This window comes from Marmota flaviventris, chromosome X (assembly GCF_047511675.1).
Source record: "Marmota flaviventris isolate mMarFla1 chromosome X, mMarFla1.hap1, whole genome shotgun sequence".
Classification (NCBI taxonomy): Eukaryota; Metazoa; Chordata; class Mammalia; order Rodentia; family Sciuridae; genus Marmota; species Marmota flaviventris.
In genome coordinates, this window is record NC_092518.1 from 80802961 (window position 1) to 80825187 (window position 22227).

Here is a 22227-nt window from a genome sequence, read left to right on the forward strand (position 1 = left end):
GTTAGAATAAACATGACTTAGATAAATATCCATCTAGAACTCTGTGCACACCTCTGGTTATTTCTTTAGGATAATTTGCTAGATATATACTAATGAAAATTTTAGATACATGTTACAAATTATTTTCCAGTCTACATTCTCCCAAGGAGTGCATAAATATTCTCATTTTTTTACATGTAATTGATACTAGTTCTTAAAATGTGTTATGATTTTAACATATGAGAATAATATTGAGTTATTAGTTATTGTCATTTATGTTATTATTAGGTATTTTAATTTTCATGTGTTAAAGTTTTAAAATTTATGTATGTTCATTCCATTTTCCATATTTCTATGCTTTCATATTGTGATCAATTTATAAATTTTTTTATATATTAAGAGGTATTAAGATATTCACCATTGTGACACACACCTGTAATCCAGTGGCTCGGGAGGCTGAGGCAGAAGGATTGCAAATTCAAACCCTGTCTCAACAACTTAGCAAAGGCCTAAACAACTTAGCGAAAACTATCTCGAAACAAAAAATAAAAAGTAGTCAGGATGTAACTCAGTGGTTAAGTGTCCCTGAGTTCAATCACTGATTCAAAAAAAAAAAGAGTATTAATCTGTGATTTACATATTTACTGGTAATTGTTTTACTGTTTTTTATTTGCCTATTAATTCTGCTCTTTATAAAAATATCTACAGAAACTATATGCTTCATTATTTTAAATATATTAGTATTTTCCTTTACTGTTCCCTTTGTTTTTCTGTTTAGAACGGACTTCTTTAACTTGCAATAAGATAAATATTTTTATTTAGTCTACTTCTATAGTTTAATTTAATGCTCCTAATTAGTTATTCCATTTGGAATTTATTTTGATAGACAATGTGAAATAAAGATCTAGTTTTCTAAAACTAATACATCATCCAATCACTTCTTATAAAATAATTTCTACCATACCATTAATTTGAAATATCATTTTTATCACATAAATTCCTATATAACTCTCAATTATTTTCCTGGTAAATTGTGTCAGCATCATAACTATATCATTTAATTATTGTAATGCTGGTACATTATAAAACATTGAGGAGCACTCTTCGTCATTAGCTTTGATTTTGTTTTTAGTTTCTTTCCTCATTATTTACACTTATTTTTTGTTTCATGTAAACTCATTGTTTTTATGTCAACCAGTTTCTGGGACAGTGGTTTGGCAGAATACCATCTTTTATATTATAATATGTTAACATCATAAATAAAATGTTGATTAAAAAAAGCAAGTCACAGAAGAATACATACAGTTTGAGTACACTTATCTAAAGTTCATTCCAAAGCACTTAGAGAAATATGTCAACTCTATAAGAGAATTAATGAAATGACAGGCTCCAACCTAAGGATGATGATTTCCTTTGGAATAAGAACTGTGCAAGTGGAACATATCTTAGAAATTATGGTGGAATGTGAAGGACATTATTATCTGAAGTACATGAATGAAGACATGAATTGGTGGGAATATACTTTGTATACAACCAGAGATATGAAAAATTGTGCTCTATATGTATAATAAGAATTGTAATGCATTCTTCTCTCATATATAAATAAAAAATTTAAAAAGAACTGTAGTAGTGGAACATATCTGTCTTTATTAATATAATCATTAATAAAATTATTACTAGTAATTACTATTATTATTAATTCTACTATCATGTATGTAGAGTCATAAATATATTTATTTCTACTATTATCTGTAGTGCTATTCTATTTAGTTGTTATATTTCAGGAACCTGCAATATTTTGATAAAAAAACATTAAATTGTAAAATGATATTACTTTTAAATAGACATTTTTCTTCTTTAACATCATACATCAGGAAAACATAAGTTAAAGTCATTATATTAATAATAGCAATTAAATATGAAATACCTGCCCATAAACTTAATACAATATATAGAGAAACTATTTAAATTACGTGGAGAAATCTATATGCTCTACTAAGTGAAATTTTTAAAAAATATTGCATTAATGAGGACACATAACTATCAAATTATTCTACAAATTTAATGTAATCTCAATACGAGTTTTGAACTCATCTAAATGCTTCCACATTTTGTCTTGAATAATGATTATCAAAATATTCTACCATTAGAATCTTGGAAAATATTGTTACTGAAGAGAGACTTGCCCCACCAGATAGATGATAAAACCCCTTGAAAAGCTTCAACTATTAATATAATGTGGTGCAAGCGTCAGAAGAGACTAAGAATCTATAATAATGCATTAAGAACCCTTGACCTTTTGTAAGTACTTGCTACCAACCAGATACTTTGCTCGCCTTTTTATATTGGTTATCTGTTATCCCTCAGGTTCAGATAGATATTGCCATTCTTATAATTTTTACAAAGGAGAAAACTATACATTTTAGTCTGTCTATATCTATCTCAGTGTTAGCATTTGAAGTCCAGAATCCCTCAATACTCTTATTCCCAGCAAACTTAGATGGTTGGTTACCCTGGGACTGAAGCCTAGGGTGCTTATATAATGCACTAAAATTACCAGAACAGATAAGTGGGAGAGCTGAAATTTACACTCAGCTAACTCCAAAGCCCATATTGTACTATTGCATTACTGCATATGATCAATGTGGCAATACAAATTACTGGAGGAAAACATGCTGGAACAACTGGCTAACTATGAAGGGGGGAAATGTGGGATCAATACCTTACCCTTTACACTAGAATAAATTATTGATGAATAAGCAATTGAAATGTAAATGTTGCATGAAAACATAAGTAAACACATAAGGAATCTTGGAATAAAGATTAACACTCAAAACAAGTCACAAAAGCAAGAAACTAACTGAAATTTTAAGAAATGATTGCATTAAAAATAATGGACCTACCCCCCCCCCTCCCCCACAAAGACCAGGCACAGACTTGGTCACCAGGCTATGGCACTGTTGGGAGGTGGTGGAACCCTTAGGAGATGGGGTCTAGGGGTCTAGATTGCTGAGATAATGCCTTAAAGGGGATCTTGGGATCCTGGCCCTCCTCCCTCTCTCTCTCTCTCTGTCTCTTCTCTCTCTGTTTCCCAGTTACCACGAGGTGAGCAACTTTGCTCCACATATGCTCCTCACCACGCCATGCTGCCTCACCAGAGGCCCAAAGCAATGCACCAAGCAACAATTGACTGAAACCATGAGTCAAAATAAACCTTTGTTAGGAGTGGGTATGGGGGCAGGAAAGATGGTGGAATGTGATGGGCATTATTACCCTCGGTACATGTATGACTGCACATATGGTGCGATGCTGTATCATGTATAATCAGAGAAATGAAACGTTGTGTTGTGACTGTGTACAATGGATCAAAATCCATTCTGCTGTCATATATACCTAATTGAAATAAATAAATTGATTTAAAAAAAATAATGGACCTACAACTTGGAAGATCAAAACAAAATATGTTAACAAAAATAAACCAGTAGAATTTTCAAAACAAATGAGAAACTGTTAATTATCTAAATATGTAAAAGTCCTCAAAATTAATAGTATATCTAAATTCCAATCAGAAAAATATGGATAAAGTACATTAATAAGCATTTCAAAAAAGAAATATAAATGGCTAAACACCCTATAATTGTCATACTTCGAAAAGTGAAAATTATGCGAAGGAAAATGTTATTTTTCTTGAATATGAATAACAAAAGATTAAAAAGAGATAGTAATATCCAGTATTGATCATTGTATGGGGGATATGGACCTTCTCATATATGATGATTATTGGGAGTATAGAACAGTAAACAATGTGAAGATATTTTGACAGTATGAATTAAAGGCTTTAAAATACAAACCTTTGATTAAAAAATACCTTTGAAAAAAATATCATAAGAACATAATCAAATATTCAACTATATAAGAATATTTATCTCACCAGTGTTCATAATCACATATATCTTAAAAGAACCTAATATCTATCCACTGGGTTTAGACATGTTACAGTGAATCCTTGCAGTAAAATCATTCATTCTTTCAGTCAATCATTTATCAAATAATTTTTAAATGGCAGGCATTTTACCAGCTGCTTGGGGATATAAAAACATAAAAGACCAACTATGTATTTACTCTTATACAGTTATTTTCTGTATAGAAACGAAATTAAACAAAAACAACATGAATGTAACTTGAGATAAGAACTTGATGAAAATAAGAGGCTGAGACAGGTTAACAGGAGTACCTTAGATCCAAATTTATTTGTATGCAAGGCTTACCTTCCCCAAGTTGACACATGCACAAGACACACACTCAGCTCCATGGAATATTCAAATTTATTTCAAGAAGTGCTTAACATATGCTATAGTCAATCAGTCTCAGGATCCTTATGATTTCTCCTAGAACCTAGAGGGCAGAGCATACATGCCTGTTAAAGTTTTTCCAAATGGGCAAAAAAATTCAATCTCTATACTCTAATTCATGGAGATAATACCACAATATTCAGACCATATACATTCCACTTTACTACAGCTCTCTGGACAAGGACCTTCAACCACCTACTGAAACTCCTCAACTTGTATTTCCCCCTTGTATTTATCGTGTATCACATCCCTTTTTATTGTTTTGAACCAAATGAAATTTCTGATATTTAACTATTTGTGATGAACAAAAATGACAATTTAACATGGTTTTATTATTTTAAAAATTTCTCCATATTTCTATCCTAAAATATTTTTTGACTCACCAAGTCAAATGCCCTGCCCTTCAGTTGCACTACAAATAAGACATAAACTGACATCAGTAATAGTCTTAACAAACAAGATAAGTCACCATCATATTTTCTTCTGAATTCTGACATTTACAATGAAATACTGGAGTTTTATATTTTATTTTAATCATATCATGTACCTTCATGGACATCATACAAGGGAAGAGGATGGGATTGGGAAAGGGTATTGAATTGATATAATTCCAGAAAGATTATCATTTTGGGGGGAAAAACTACCAAGCCTTAACTATGTGAATTTAAATGGTAATAGCCATGATCTTTGAATCAATCTAGAAGACAAAGGAACATTCAACTTTATTGTACAAATTGTAGTATTTATAGACTGCAGTATAGCTTAGCTACTATCACTACAATTTTTAGAGTCAGGCAGTTTCAAATCTTGAACGAATCTCTGAGTCACAGTGTCTTCATCTGCAAAGGAGGGATAAGAATTAGACCTACTTTATACTATCATTAGGATGATTAGACGCATGTAAACTGCACTTAGTAACAGTACACATAAGCACGTAATAAGTGCTTAACTAACAGTCATTTTATAGCCCCTTTAAAAAAATTTCACTCTCAGACTCATTCTCTAATCATGAGAGAGAACCTGAACACTATAACCTCAAAGCAGGTAGCCCTCTGCTATTTGGAGTGGGAAAAAAAAAAAGAGAAAATGCCTTATTCTAGATTATGAATACCATAACTAAAGCCTCTTTCTCTGGCTGCTAAAGCAGTTGCTGAACAATGGCTGGGGTCAGAGATTCAGGCTTGGTTCACCAACATCAAAGGTTAAGAAGATGGCAAAGGCAGCTCATTTGGCTAATGAGGGTAAACCAACCTGGCAAACATAAGACAAAACTTTAAGTTTTTTGAATAACAATTCAAGTTTTCAACCTCTAAGCCAGATCAGCAAAACCTTGTGGTTTCTGAAGTGTTTTTCTTTGGCATAAATCCCAAATATTTGTTTCAGAGTCATAAAGCAGGCATAGCCCAAGCCACCTGCAGCTGAACAGAGCCCATCATACAAGGGGTGCTTTTGGCCTCTTCTGATGACTTTGATTTTGTGTACCAGAATGTTAACTGCAACTATCATCTTAGAACACTCTTTTTAATGTTTTAACAACTTCATCATAAAGTCAAACAAATTATAGATTTTGAACAACTTCATCATGAAGTCAAGAAAAACTACATTTGCCTGTCAAGATATACTTTCCTTTTCTCACCCAATTCTAGAATTATCTTCCCACCTAGACCACAAATGGGAATAACCAAATAGAAAAATTTCCATGCTGCCCAGATCACATGCCAAATCTGTACTCACATGGCATTGGTCAAGTTGGCTTGGTTTAGCAATCCTTAAACTAAATATAATAACAATATGTCATAGGGTTTTGTGATAATTAAATGAGTGAATACATGCACACACACACACACATATTCTTTGACAAAGTACCCATCATACATCTCTGCTTGATAAATTTTGTCTATCATTAATTTTAAATAGTTCTTTATTTGGTCCTAACCAAATTTCCTCTTATCAACTATCAGTTCAGCATTCCTTGTTCTTTGCTGAATCCTAGTACAATCCATGTTGGTTTATTGTGGAAGAGTAACTTCTATGTATCAAAGCTGTTTCACAATCAGTAAGAATTCCATCTTTGTGTACAACTGCTCAAAGGTTAGCAACTTCATTAACTCTTTCCATCACTCTGACCATTTATATTCCTATTAGCTAGAACACAGATCATGTATTGCTGAAACTTAGGTGACATGGCTCCCCTCCAATCAGCACTCCAGGAAAAAAAAAAAGCCTGCAGCTGTCCAGAAAAACCTTTTTTTTTCCTCTCTCTCTCTACATCAGGTTAAATGGAAAGAGGAGTTTTATAGTCTGCCCTGTCTTTGGCTACATGCCACCCAAAAGCATTCATCCATTACTAAATTAAAAATGACTTCATGGTGCTCACTTCAGCAGCATATATACTATAATTGGAATGATTCAGAGAAGATTAACATGGCTTCTGTGCAAAGATGACACACCAATTCATGAAGCATTTCATAATTTTATAACAGGCACTTTCATATATTGTACTCAGAGTAAAAATGTTAAAATCCCCATAAAGGTGAATCCAGCAATAGCTTCCAAAATTGCAAATGTGTTTACCCCTTGATCCAACAATCCAAAGTTTAGACATCTATGCTTCTAACATATCTAGACATATATATAGTTCTGTATTTCCAAGGTTTTCCACCAAATATTATTGATGATTATAAAGGATTAGATAAATATAAAAGTCTATAAAGAGGGGATTGATTAAATAAACTCTCTTTTATGTATATAATGGAACATAATGCAGACAAAAAATGAAGATGCTTCCAGAGACCTTGTAAAGATATCAAAAATATACAATGTAACATATAATGCTTCAACATATAGAACAGTGGTATATTTTTTATCCTAAATTTTGTACAAGAAAGTGACACAGGCCAGGCACAGTTCCTTTGATTCCAGAGACTTAGAAGGAGGCTGAGGCCAGAGGGTCACAGGTTGAAGGCCAACCTTTGAGATCCAGTCTCAAAATAAAAATAAAAATAAGAAAGGGCTGGGTTGTAGCTCAACGGGTTAAATTCCTAGTGTCATAAGAAAGAAGTGGGAAAATAAATATGCATAAAAACAAAATAAACTGTCACAGTCTGAATGTTTGTGTTCTCCTCAAATTTGTTATTTTGAAATTTATCCCTCAGTTTGATGGTATTTGGAGTTGGGGCTTTTGGGAGGTAATTAGATCATGAGGGTGGGACCCTCATGAATGGGATTAATGCCATTATAAGAGGACAAAGACCTAGTTCTCTCTCTTTCTCCTGATTAAGGACACATTGTCTGCAACCTAAAAGAGGTTCTTCACCAGAATCTGTTTATGCTGGAACCATGATCTTGGATTTCTAGCCTCCAGAACTGTGAGAAAAAAAAAAAAGTTTGTGGTTTCAGTCACTCATTCTATGATGATTATGATAATTTGCTATATTAGATAGAACTAAGACATAAACTAATAAAACCATTTCCCAGAGATAGAAAATATATGGCCATCAGATCTACCGGATATTTTTATAAAGTTTTGTTGGAGTTCAGCCATATCCGTTTGTTTCTGTATTAGCGATGGCTGCTTTTGCACTACAACAGAAAAATTGAGTAATGATAAGAGACCCTATGGTCTATAATCCTAAAATATTTATTACTGTATCTTTACAGAAAAAGGGTGGGGGGATATATAGGGACAAGGCAAGAAGCAAGAATTCGTGATGTATATACTTTTATGTCATTTTGATTTCTGAATCAATGAATAAAACTATGGTTTATTTTTTTAATTTTTTTTTGTTTGTATGTGGTGCTGAGGATCCAACCCGGGCCACATGCATGCCAGGCGAGCGGGCTACCGCTTGAGCCACATCCCCAGCCCAAACTATGGGTTATTTATAAAAATAAAATGAAGATAAAAACAGTGAACTCTAGCTTGAATTTTCTGAGTATGAACCAGGTAGTAATAAACCTTGAGTAAAAAATTGCATGTGAGCTATTTGTGAAGAATCATTTTTATTTCTCAACAAATATCTGTAAAATTAAAAATAATCAACTAATAAAATTGCATTTTAAGAAAATATATATATATATATTGGTTACATCCTGCATTGTGTTCTCAAAAATCACCATATAAACATAGCTTAAAGTGTTGCTTTTTGAGTGCTCAATACATATATGAAGCCCACAAAGTCCTGGGGACTTTGCTATGAAGGTAATGGGAATTATAATTGTTGCTGTTATGATTAAACACTTTAAATCAAATGTATATTGAGTTTTCTTTATGTGTCACGTAGTTTTTTAGTTCTTTAAATATATAATCTTATTTAATGCTCGCCATATCCAAATTTATATCTTTAACAAGGCTTCTTTCATTAATTTCAGAACCATATCACTGATTACCTACTCTATTTCTCCCCTTGAGTTTCTAATAGACATCTCAAACTTGGTGCATCAAAAATAAACTTACGATCTTTTTCCCCCACACATTCTTCTGCTCTATGAAAGCCTTTCCCATCTCACTGGACAGAAATTCCATCCTTTCTGTTACTCAGGACAAAACACTGAGTTCCTCCACCTATAAAATTATTTGCAGTCAGCTGGGCACGGTGGGGTATGCATGTAATTCCAGTATCTTGGGAGGCTGAGGCAGGAGGATTACAACTTCAAGGCCAGCCTCAGACACTTAATGAGACCCTGTCTCAATATAAAAAAAAGGCAGGGGTTGTGGTATAGTTCAGCTGTGGAGCATGCCTTGGTTCAATCTGCACTAGCACAATCTGCACACACACACACACAAATATCTATCGTCTGAGTACATCTTAGTTTATCCAGTGTTATCACCCTGTTTTAATATTTTGAGCCACCATCATCTCTTATCTGAATCATTTCAATAGACTCCTCACTGATTTCCTTGTTTCTCCTCTTGCTCCTTTATGATCTATGTTCTTCAAAATTATCCTTTTCAATATAAGGTTAATCACACTGTGTCACTCCTCTCCTCAGTATACCACAATGGCTCCCTGTTTTAATTCAGAATAGAGAACATTGTCTAAGAATTTATTCATGTGGGGCCTACCCTAGCCATTTTAGTTGGAAAAGAAAACCTCTGTTATCCAAATACCCATCCCAGTACCACCCATTGCCTACTCTAGTCTATAATTTATTTTTCCATAGTATTTTCATCTTTTTGCACACTATATAATTTTCTTAATTATGTTTTTTTGTTTATAGTCTGTCCATCCTGTCACCTTTCTTCCATGATGTTCTGCCTCACTTAAGATCTAGAGCTATGGAATTGGCTGACCATGAACTAGATCTCTGAAACTCTGAATAAAAACAAACTTTTCCTCCTCTAAGATTCTCTTATTTGGTATTTTGGTCACAGCAAAGCAGAGCTGAATGAGACATAAGTATTATTTCTTACCCCAGTGCACACAAGAGGAAACAAAGCCTCAGATGGGTTACATGATTTACCTCAGGGTTAGAATATTAATAAAGGACAGAGTTGTGAATTAAACCCTGCTCTCCCATGATCCTCCCAGGGATCATGATCTTAAACACTAAATGACCTCATAGCATTTGTAGTGTACTACAGGCCATGCTAACCCATGTGTACCTTGCTCAAGCACAAAGCTAGTTGTGAAGCACAATCAGCAGTTGCCAGGGAACTTGAATATGGCTCTCCAGAGAATAAAGCAAGCTAGATGGAAAAGCACATGGGTGAAGAAACGGTGCTATTCAGATTGACAGTGTCTCATATAACCTCACCTGGATAATGGGAGAAAGGCATACTTGAAAGGTTTTAGCATCAACCTACATTTTCTTCTTCACTTACTCTGCACAATCGTGTTAATGATACTTAGGCCAAGTCAAATAAAACATTTCCAACTGCTTGAGTTACAGAGTCATTTCATGAGTTAATATCCATTAAAGCTTCATGCCAAGCCATTGTGGGAGTTTTTAGGCAGAATCCTTTGGGCAAAAGAGCCTCTGGAAATGGAAACCTTTGTTATTATGTGAATTGAGACTGAAACCTTCAGAGTCTCCTCTTTAGCTGAGCTCCAAATTCTAATGCAGCTCAAGGGGCATAATGTATACTGAAAGAATTCTCCAAGTTTTCTCAGAATTACTGTGACCTCATAATTCTGCTCTTTTACCAATGCCTGTTAAATATTTTGTTTTGGTTAGTAGCACCATTTTGAGGATGGTAGCATGCAGAATATGCTTATAGTACGGCTCATTCTGAGATAGAGGATTGTAGACTCTAGAATTTGTCATTCATAGTTTCACATAATTTGTCATTGTCTGTTTAATGCATAGTGGGACCAAAGGAGGCCAGAGCCTTTTAAACTGAATTTTACAGACTTAAAAGAGTTTAATAAGTTTTGTGAGATACTTTTCAAGTGAACTTAAGGTGATAGATACATTTATTAAAGTGCTGATTTAAAAAATAACTTTATATGATTACTGATACTGTCCTTGGTTTTCCCCTCATCTCAATATTATATACTTTTGTCTGTGCTATAGAAAACTGATTCTACAGATGGATTGACATTCAATTCCTGACTCAGTCATTTACTATCAATTCTAGTGTTTGTAAAGTACATTAATCCACTTTATAAAATGGGTTATTTTGAGGAATAAATGGGAAATATATATATATATATATATATATATATATATATATATATATATACTGTTTAGTAGATAACTGATATATGTAGTCCTCTTAGTTTTATATGATCCCTAGTATGACACTCTATGAGGGAGGGAGGTGTTATAGTACAACGGAAAAGAAATGTGGACTTAGAAGTTAGTAGTGTACGCAAAAATAACCAACACAGTTTCAGCACCATTATAGAAGCGCAAATAATGGGTATGGAAGCAGACCTCAAAAGGATCCACAAGTTTTCCTTTATTCTGCAGCAGAGTCAATCGATCAGGCACTGGAGGGGCTCATCTTCTGTTTAGGAAAATGGACACAGGTTACAGAAGGAGTATGAGTTTTATACTTTACAGTGAGGGTGAATTAATTGGAGACTGAGGCAGAATGTGTCCATTTGGGCAGTCGGCAAAAAATTTCTAAAAAGTCTGATATTCATTGTCACTGGGAAGAGCTCAGAACTTGGTATTTACTGCTTATCTTCTTCCTCTGGCATCTATTGTTACCCAGAGCTTCACAATTTGCTTTTCTCCTTCCAGGACTCATTGGCAAAGGGAAAGGGTAAAAGTCCAGGGCCCAGCTTTTCAGTATCCACTTCCTCCCTTCAGGACCCACTGTGGTTGGGAAGGGATGATTGTTGCTTTTGGTGAAGATGCTGGGGATCAAACCCAGGAAGGGATGAAAGTTTGTTTTTTTTTTCCTTCAGGGGCCCATTGGTATTGGGAAAGGATTTATTAGGAGAGGATTAATGGTTGCCTTCCTCCTCCCTTTTCCTCTGGGTCAACAGTTTTGTGGGGTTGTCATTTCTATATCCTTTAATTAGGCCTGGTTTAACTTCACCATGAACCACTATGTAAGTTTAAATTAAGTAACTTATCTATTATCCTATACCACTTCCTTTAATCACAAAATAAGAGGTTAGCACTAGATAATTTTGAAAGTTTCTTTGAGGCCTAATATTGAATAAGGTTTTATAATGTTCCATAATGAGAACAAATTCGGAAAAAAAATAACATGATAGTTTCTAATTTTAGGCCTAAAATACATTTACCTAATAAGGATTCTGTTGAGAAAAAATAGAATATTTTATTATAACACCCATAAGATCTACTCCTGATTTTATTCCCTCCATATTTACTTTCTTTCTTTCTTTTCAGTAGTAAGGATTGAACTCAGGTGTGCTTTACTACTGAGCTACTTACCCAGAACTTTTTTTTTATTTTTTATTTTACTACAGAGTCTCACCACATTGCCCAGTATCTTCTGGAATTTGCTATCCTGCCTCAGGCTCCTGAGGTGCTATGATTACAAGTGTGTGCAATTTTTGCAGGTTAAATAACCCCCTTGAAATGGCTCATTGGTTAGAAAGTGGCATGGATTTATTCTTATGTCAATGAACTTCATAAAAAGAAACATATATCAAATTTTATCACTCAAAGCTCAACACATTTCTCTCTTTGATATTAAGGTTATTGCACTTTGAAAGTATAGAAATAATTAGAAAACCAATGATATCTCATATTGTCTCAAAGGGATCAAGAATTTCCTATTTATCAGACACTTGGGAAGAAACTAAAGGTGGGTAAGGATATCATTTATTTCACTTTGTGAGACTGACAAGATCAAAATAGATCAAACTAGCAATGAGGAGACAAGAATGTCCTTCTGTGTCAAGATATCTGTGAATCTAAATGCCCAATCTATTCAGAACTGATAAAGTTTAAGAATGGAAAGCTATGTTTGTTTTGCTGAGGTAAGAAGTGATGAACAAATCTCATTAGTTTACAAGGATAAAGGTTAATTTTTTGTTTGCACTGCATGTTGGCTGCAATTCTGCTACTCTTCCACATGATTTCTTCCTTCCTGGATTTATGCTAAGAAGCAGCCCCCAACTGGGACCAAAGACCCTCTTGGTAGCAGAAAAGGCAAGAGGGTGCATGAAACAATATGCTAACTACTAGAACTTATACTTAAAACTGGCATAGTTTGAATCATATTTCTCCAGCCAATGACAATCACATGGCCAAACCTGATGTCAACAGGGCAAGGAAGTATATACTTCCTTCATGGGAAGGTATCAAAAGTCACATGGAAATGAACCGGGATATAAACTCCTCTAAATGCTTATTTCCTTTTCTTTCTCATGCAAAATATCTCAAATCTAGTTCATTCCTTTCCTTTTGTAGTTTGGTAAGCTTCATGAAGACAAGGCCATGTTAGCTGGCAGCACTGGGTTTAGAAGATAGTAGCTTATCAAAAAATATTGTTAAGCAAATTAATGAAGGAATAAACGGAAACAGATGCATGAATAGCATATTCCCTTTTGCTTTGGAAGAGTAAAAGAAAAGTACTCTTGAATTGGTGGAAGATTTCATAAAGCCAAAGTAGTGTTCAGAAATGAACTTAATGACTTGAGCTTCCTGGAGGGAATGTGGGTTTACTTCTGAGCTGACATAGCTGTGTTCTATAGAACTGTGAAAAAATAAATTAGAATGAAATGAAGTTTATGGTTTGTAGAGGTATTTAGAGCTGATCAACCATTAATTTCTCTTCATCAGAAACATAATATCCCAAAGTTTTTTCCTATGTTATCAGTAAGTTTTGATGTGCTCAGCTGTCATCTTTGCAGAACCAGAGAGGGGAAAGCTTTCTTAGCCAATGTCTCCCTCATTACACATTAGTACCTGCCTACCAAAAAAGAAAACCTTGAAATCAGCACTTGAGAGTTTTATTCGTGGATGGCTTGATGTCATTCTGAAAAAAAAAATGGGATTTTATCCACTTGTATTCCGAATAAGATGAAAACAAACTGCTGTTATTTTAAGAAAAACACTGTTGTTATTATACCTTGAATTTTAAGCCTTTTTCCTTCCACGTTTTTGGAGCTTCTGAATTTATATTGTCAATATATGCAAGAAGACAAAAATCATTTTCTTTGTTGCAGTGATGATATTGCCAAGGGAGACAAAATTACTTGCTGGGGACAGAGTGAGACAGCAGCTGAGTCAGAAGCAAAGTCCTGGCTATCTAATTAACAGGCTGATGGTCCTACTTCCCAGGCTTATGGCTTCATCCTGTATCCCTTGACACTGTTGGGGAAGCTTGGATAAGGAAATAATATTATCATTATATGGGTCCCATATGTCTCAAAGTATTTGACTATAATTGCATATTAGTTATCCTGAAAACTAGCCAAAGGTAGGGTAGGGGTGAAATCATGCAGATACCTAGTCATGTTATCATTTACTATGACATTATAGCTCCTTTGAGCACAGAGGCTTGGAATACAGCCTGAGCATCACAACCTGAGCATATATGTTGTAACTGATGTGTAGAATGAAATCTGAATGTATGAGGGGCAAGGAAAATATAGAGCCAGAAAATCTTAGTTCATTTTTCCCTCCTCTCACCACCCCCTTTTTTCTTTATATTTTTTCTCTTATTATATGAAGACAGTTGGAACACAAAGAAAAGTTGCTGTTGGCCATTTTAACCGAGCCAGAAATGTGCTTCCTTTATTAGTATGCTGTAATAATCAGTTCATTCCCATTTTTCCCCTTTGGCTATTCAACCCTGAATTAAGGAAAGAAAATTTGTAATGGAAAATACAAGGTTCCTTTTGCATTCTTATTACAGAGGCGAGAAATGATTGTCATGTTTCCTGCATCACCAATTTCTCTCCCTCTACAGGAGCTTTCTCACCAATATTTAAACATGCTGTTATTTTTCTCAGAAAAAAAAAAAAAACAGAAAAAGAAAAAAAAAATACTTCTGACACCAATTCCTATTCCAACTATGTCTAATTTTTATCTTTCATTTTATAGCAAAACTCTTCAACAGTTTTGGCTCCACCAGCTATTTCCACTTCAGAAAGGCTTTGCCATGACCTGCTCATTAAATTGGCTTTCTATAGGTTACCAATCAGCCCCATATTGTTAAATCCAGTGATCAATACTCAGTGTTCATTTTAATTGACTTTTCAGCAGCATTTGACACAGTTGGTAGTCCATCCTCCTCTAAATACTATTTTTCAATTAGTTTTCAGGATGTAACAAACTGAATTTGCTTTCTACCTCACTGGCTATACTTCAATCTCCTTTGCTTATTTTTCCTCATATTCCAGATCTGAAAACTCAAACTCAAGGGTTCTCAGTACATGATCCCTTTCACTTCTCTAAATAATTCAGGTATTTAAAAACTTTTTGTATACTGAGTAACTCCCAAATGAGTGTCTCTAGCCGGACCCTCCTCTGAACTTTATACTAACATAGCCAGCTGTGTATTCTATGCATCTAAATGGATGTTTAACAGACACTCTCACACTCAGCATATCAAAGCTGAGGATATGCTAAAGTCACCTAAACCTGCTACATTTCAGAAACCTTCCTAATTTCAGTTAATGACAATGCCAGTCTTCCAGTTTCTTGGACTAAATCCCAGAGTCATCTTTGACTCCTCTGTTTCTTTCATAGACCAAAGCCAAATCATTCAGCAAGCAAATCCACTTAGCTCTAGCTTCAAAATGTGATATATCCAGAATTTTACTGTCTTTCACTTCCACTGCCAGACCTCAGTCCTTCTATATTGCTATAGCAACCTAATTTATCTCCTTGATGTGTTTTCGTTTTTTCTAGTCTCTTCTCAGCAGAGGACTCAGAATGACCCTGTTAAAACTGAAGTCAACTAATAGTATGTCCTTGTTCAGAGTATTCCAATGACATAGAAGAAAATTACAAAAAATAAAAATATTTTGAAAGGTTTCTTATACTATACTAAATAAAACCTAAAGTAAATTGACATAGGATTCAGCCCCTTGTTATCTGATATCACCTTTTATTGTTGTTCCTCTACTATGCACTCTCCTCTGAATCTCCTAAAAATGTGCACTGGGTAGCAACATGCCTAATGACTTTACATGTACTATTTTCTCTATGTGATATACTCTTCTTTTAAATATCTACATAATTTACTCCTATACTTCATCCAAGACTTTATTCAGCTGTCAACTTCTCAGTGAAGTGCTCCCTGGAAATATGACATAAAATTAAAATGTTTTCATCTTTGTTATCAATTATCATCTAGAATATTATTTATTCTCTTTTTGTATTGTTTAGTTTGTCTCCTCTACCAGTATCAGAAGTATATTGTTTTGGTATTTTAGGGCTCAATCTCAGTGCATATAATAGTGGCTGGCATATAATTTTTTTTTTCATATTAGTCAAATGAGTGACTGGCTGGCTTAATGAATAAATTGTGGGCTAATAACAAACTAATATTTTATACAGATATTGTCATTAGTTTATGCTAAATAATAAATCAGCTTCAAATATTGTGTTTTTAAACAGCAACTGTTTATTTAGCTGATGATTTTATAGATCAGCAATTTTGTCTGAACTCAAAATAGATAGTTCTGCTCTTGGCTGGGCTGACCAATGCCTTTTTAGTCAGTCTCAGGTTAGTTACTAGGTAGTTTTACTTCTTAGGTTTAGCCAGCTGTCAGCAAAGGTCATATGCCTGTCATCATCCAGAAAGCTATTTTGAACTGGTACTTGGGCAGAGTTCTGCAAAAGAACAGAAGTATGTAAAGCCTCTTCAGACCTAGGTTGAAAAATGACACACTATTTCAGCCATTTTCTATTGATCAAATGAAGTTCAAGAATAACCCATATCCAAGAAGTGGGGAAATTTTATGTAACTCCTCCTTTATGGAAGGAGTTACAAAGTCACATTACAAAAGGGCATGGGTACAGGGAAGGGAATGATTTATCCATTTTTGCAAACAATCTAAAACTTTAGGTTACCAAGGGAAGATCAGAACTCCTCTGCAGATAGCTTTCTGGAATACAAGTGGATAAATATCTCTCCTAGTGGTTTAACCTAAAATAAAAATTAATAATTTTCTAATAAACACAAGTTTTTCAATGACAGCCCACTTTCCACTTAAATAATCTAATATTCGAATTTTTATATCCTCCTTACTCAAGATTGATACATAGTTGAATGGAATAAAAACAGTGATTTTTAACAAAAAGTAAGTATTCAATTTTAGATTCATTTTTCTGTGCATGCTTATGTTGAGATATAATTCTCAATATAAGCAGAAAAATCACTTATTAAAGTTCAAGTCTCAGGCTGGGGTTGTGGCTTAGTGGTAGAGTGCTTGCCTAGCACATCTGAGGCACTGGGTTCGATCCTCAGCAACACATAAAAATGAATACATAAAATAAAGTCATTGTAACCATCTACAACTAAAAAAGAATATTTAAACAGTTCAAGTCTCATTCATATCAGAACTTTTAGCAAAAAAGGAATAATAGGTAACTTTTTATTTCATTGGTTATTTTTAGTTATACATGACAATAGAATTAATTTTCATATAATTATACAAGTATGGTATATATCTTATTCTAATTAGGACCCCATTCTTATGGAAGTACACAATGGTGGGACTCACTATGGTGTATTCATATATGTACGAAGGAAAATTATTTTGGATTCATTCACTGTCTTTCCTTTTCCTGTCCCCTCACCCTCCCCTTCATTCCCCTTTGTCTAATCTAATGAATATCTGTTCTTCACCTAGTCCCCCTTATTTTGAGTTAGTTTCCACCTATCAGCAAAAAATTTGACCTTTAGCTTTTGGAGATTGGCTGATTCCACTTATCATGATATTCTCCAGCTCCATCCATTTACGTGCAAATGTCATTATTGAATTTTTCTTATTGGCTGAGTAACACACCATTGTGTATATATACCACATTTTCTTTATCCATTCATCTATTGAAGGACATCTAGTTTGGTTCCATGCTTTAGCTATTGTGAATTAAGCTGCTATAAACATTGATGTGGCTGTGTAACTGTAGTATGATGATTTTCAATCCTTTGTGTATATTTTGAGGAGTGTGATAGCTGGATCAAATGGTGGTTCCATTCCTAGTTTTTTCAGGAATCTTCATACTACTTTCCAGAGTACTTGAACCAATTTGCAGTTCCTATTAGCAATGTATGAGTATACACTTTCCCCTGCATCCTTGCAAGCATTTATCGTTACTTGTATTCTTAATATTTGCCATTATGACTAGAATGAGATGAAATATCAGTGTACTTTTAATTCACAATTCTCAAATTGCTGAGATGTTTAACTTTTTTTTTCATGTATTTGTTGATCATTTTTATTTTTTTCTTCTGAGAAGTAGACACTTCTCAGTTCCTTTGCCCATTTATGATTGGGTTATTTGTGGGATTTTTTTTTGTGCTAAGTGTTTTTAGTTCTTTATACATCCTGGAAAATAATGCTCTATCTGAGGTACATATGGAGAAGGTAACTTTCATAATCTGATAAGGAGTACATACAAAAATCCTCTAGCAGATGCTGTATTTAATGTTAAATTAGTGAAAATTTCTGAGATTACAAATGAGACAAAACTGCTCAAAATAAATACATTTCTTCAAGTGAAGCTCTTACAAGTACAATTAGCAGTAAACCCAGAAAATACAAAATAATCTACAAATGAACTTTTAGAATTAATAAGTGAATATAGAACGTCATTATGTATAAGCTCAATATATAAAAACAATTTTTATTTCTGATACCAGAAATGAAGGAATAGAAAACTTAAATATAAAAATATATTTAGAGTAGCATCAAAACAACAAAAACATACCTGGGTATGGTGACATGCACCTGTAATCCCAGCAACTTGGGAGGCTGAGGCAGGAGCATCACAAGTTTTAGTCCAGATTTGGCAACTTAACAAAACCTTATCTAAAAATGAGGAATGAAAAAATGGCTAGGGAGTCCGCTTGGTGGTTGGCCAGGGCGGCGGCAGCAGAACCTTCCTTCTCACAGCGAGTTTTCCAAGTGATAACTTCATCAAATGGCCAGTGATAAGAAAATGTCCGATGATGACAGCCCCAGCACCAGCAGTGGCAGTTCAGATTCGGACCAGCAAAACCCTGCTGCTCCAGAGCCTGAAGATCATGAGGAAAGAACCTTCTGCCTCCCAGCAGAAGAAGAGCACCAAACTCTCTAGCAAAACCACTGGTAAGTTATCCACTAGTGCTAAAAGAATTCAGAAGGAGCTAGCTGAAATAACCCTTAATCCTCTCCTAACTGCAGGTTGGCTGTATTTTTGGATACTTTCCAAAAGATTTCATCAAGGTAGTTCGTGAATATACTAAAGAAGAGCTACAAATTCCAACAGATGAGACAGGTTTTGTCTGTTTTGATGGTGGAAGAGATGATTTTGATAATTATAATGTAGAAGAACTTCTAGGATTTTTGGAATTGTATGATTCTGCAAATGAAGATTCTGAGAAAGCTATAGAAAAAGTGGAACAATTTCCTGAAGTCTCCCAGGACGTTGAACCTGAACCTAAACCAGTAGTAGCAAACTCAGAGCAAATTGAAAGTGCATTCTCAGAAAACACTATGGATCTTGAGGAACAATTTTTGGCTCAGAAGAACCATCCTCATGCAGATAGTCAAACAGATAATGCTCAGGGTGAACAAACTTCATTTGAACCTTTTGAAGAAATACTACCAGATAAATTGAAAGTGCCAGAAAGTGAAAACAACAAAACCAGCAACAGTTCTCAGGTCTCAAACGAACAGGAGAAGACTGATGCTTATAAACTTTTGAAAAAAGAAATGACATTAGACTTGAAAACCAAATTTGGCTCTACTGCTGATACACTTGTGTCTGATGATGAGATGACCAGACTGGTGACTTCATTAGAAGATGATTTTGATGATGAGGAATTGGATGCTGATTATTATGCATTTGATAAGGAAGAAGAGGAGAATGAGGAAAGCTTTGGGGAGCTCCCGTTACTAACCTTTATAAGTGAAGAAGACATGAAATTCCCAGTGGAGTTTGGAGTGGAGAAATATTTAATAGGTGAAGAGCAGAATTCAAATGAAGAAGATAAGGTTGAGGTAACTCTGCCCCTGGGAATCAAGGATGATGATAAAAATATACTGACAACCTTGGAGGATACTTTATTTATTGGCACAGGTGGTGACGAGAAAACAGATATGATGGATTTGGAGAATTCTTATTCAGAAGAAGAAAAAGAAGATGAGGAAGCTTTAGTCCCAGATAGAAAACAGAAGAAACCACAAGCAGCAACAGATTATATTTATCCTGAAAGTGCAGAATATGGTCTTTTTGTGGAAACCTCTAAGACAGATAATGATGAAGAGCCAAAAGTGGACATCGAACTTCATATTAAAGGAAAAGAGACAGATGTTCAGGAGCCTAAGAAGCACCTGATGCAAGATGTTTCAGAATTAGAGGATGAGAAGTTAGAAGGGATGATTGCACATACTTCTCCCCAAAGCAATAAGCTCAGCTCATTGCCAGCTGTTGAAAAGGACAAGGACACATTAAAATCAGCCTTTGAAAACAAAGAGGATGACCTAAAAGAAGCAGTTATCCATACCTCAAAAGACTCAAAAGAAGTGAATGAAGAACTCTCTTCACTTGGAGAGAAGATTTTGGAAGATAGCTTAGAGAGTCTGATGACCCAAGAACAGAGTAAACCACCAGAATCCTTGGGTATTACAATATTCCTGGGAGATAATCAAAATGATGCATCCAAAGATGGAATGGAGGAGGCAGGTTCAGTAAATACACCAACCCTGCACATAGACTCAGTGGAGCATCAACCTCAGGAAATTAAAGAGGGACTAGTTCTGAAAACTGAAAATCAATCTGGATTCTCCTCTCCAGATGGACTTGGTTTGAAAGAGATGTGATTGTTACAGTTAGTCAAGTAAATGAGAAGATAGGGCTTTCCAAGGACGAGGGTAAAGAGCAGTCCACGGCTGAAGAATTGATTCAGCATAAGGCAACACAGGGGACTCAGGAAATAAAAAAAAAAACAGAGCAAACTGACGAGGTAGAAGTACCAGGTCTCCATACCGAAAGGCCAGCAGCAGTAGAGGAGGATTATTATTCCCCTGAAGAACTACTGGAGGATGCAAATGCTGTAAGTGCAAAACAGTCAAAAGAAAAACATTCTGGGATTCAGAATGTTAACCAGCACGTTCTTGAGAAAGCAATTTTAGAGACTATCAATCCTGATCTAGAAACCAAAGAAAACAAACAAAAAATGAGTATAATTTGGAAGATTTTTAAGAAAACTGAAACCACATCCAAAAGGGTAGACATGATGGACAAGGAACAAGGTGATATGGAAATGCGAAAGGAGGAAAGTCCTCTGGCAGATGAGGAAGCCCAGGGACTCTTTGACGGAAGTGACGAGGAAAACACTCAGACTTCAGGGATAAGTGAAGTATTTCAGGATAAAGATTCTGACGATCTTGAAAAAGACAAAACTAAGGAACATCTGAACACTTTAGGGTCTAAAGAAAAGGTTACTGGAAAAGAAAACTCAAAAGAGGACCTTGAGGACATAGGGCATATCACAGACCCAAAAAGCCAGGGTCCTGCTTCTGCAGACCTTGAAGATGAAATATTCCCACAGAGTCCACATATAGCCCTAAAGCCAGAGCTTAGCGATCAGGAGGAAGACTTGCCCATAATCCACAGCTTCTTTACAGAACAAAAGTCCTTGCAATGCTTCCTGAAGTACTTTGATGTCCAAGAACTGGAAGCCATGTTGCAAGAAATGTCATTAAAGCTGAAGTCAGCACAGCAGGAGAGCCTGCCCTATAACGTGGAAAAAGTTCTAGATAAGGTCTTCCGTGCCTCTGAGTCACACATTTTGAGCGTAGCAGAGCAAATGCTTGATAATCATGTGAATGATAATAGAGACATAGGAATAAAGGAAAGTAACATATTTGAAGAGGCTGCAGTGCTTGATGATATCCAAGACTTGATCTATTTTGTGAGGTACAAGCACTCCACAGTGGAGGAGACTGCTCCATTGATAACAGCACATCCTCTAGAGGAAATCCGGGCTAAAGCTGAAGGTAAATACCTGCCTTTGGCTTGAGCTGGAGAAAAGGAGTTGTTCCATCCAGGTGTTTTCGTGTATTATTGTAAAGTTCTGTTCAGTTTCCATGTGCCTAAAGGAGAAAGAAGGCTGACTCAGGGGCCCCATATGTTCCTTTATTCATTCTTTTGGGCTAGAGCATGAAAGGACATTGCTTATTCTTTTTTTCCTTTAGGACAGTTGGGATTGGTTAGCATGTTCAAAAAGAAGTTTTATAAAAAGCTAAAGAGAAAGATATAAATGAGAAACTAATGCACAAAAGTAGACCTGTTAACAGTACAG

General features: G+C 35.0%; 1 non-coding gene and 1 pseudogene across 1 annotated transcript; both read left to right on the forward strand.

The window, feature by feature from the left end:
- The first annotated feature begins 6700 nt into the window (after window positions 1–6700).
- On the forward strand, window positions 6701–6807 carry LOC114092344 (U6 spliceosomal RNA). The gene has a single exon (XR_003582686.1). It is a non-coding gene; the product is annotated as a U6 spliceosomal RNA (small nuclear RNA).
- A 12053-nt stretch (window positions 6808–18860) lies between these two features.
- Window positions 18861–21945, forward strand: LOC114091445 (transport and Golgi organization protein 1 homolog; annotated as a pseudogene).
- Window positions 21946–22227: the final 282 nt, after the last annotated feature.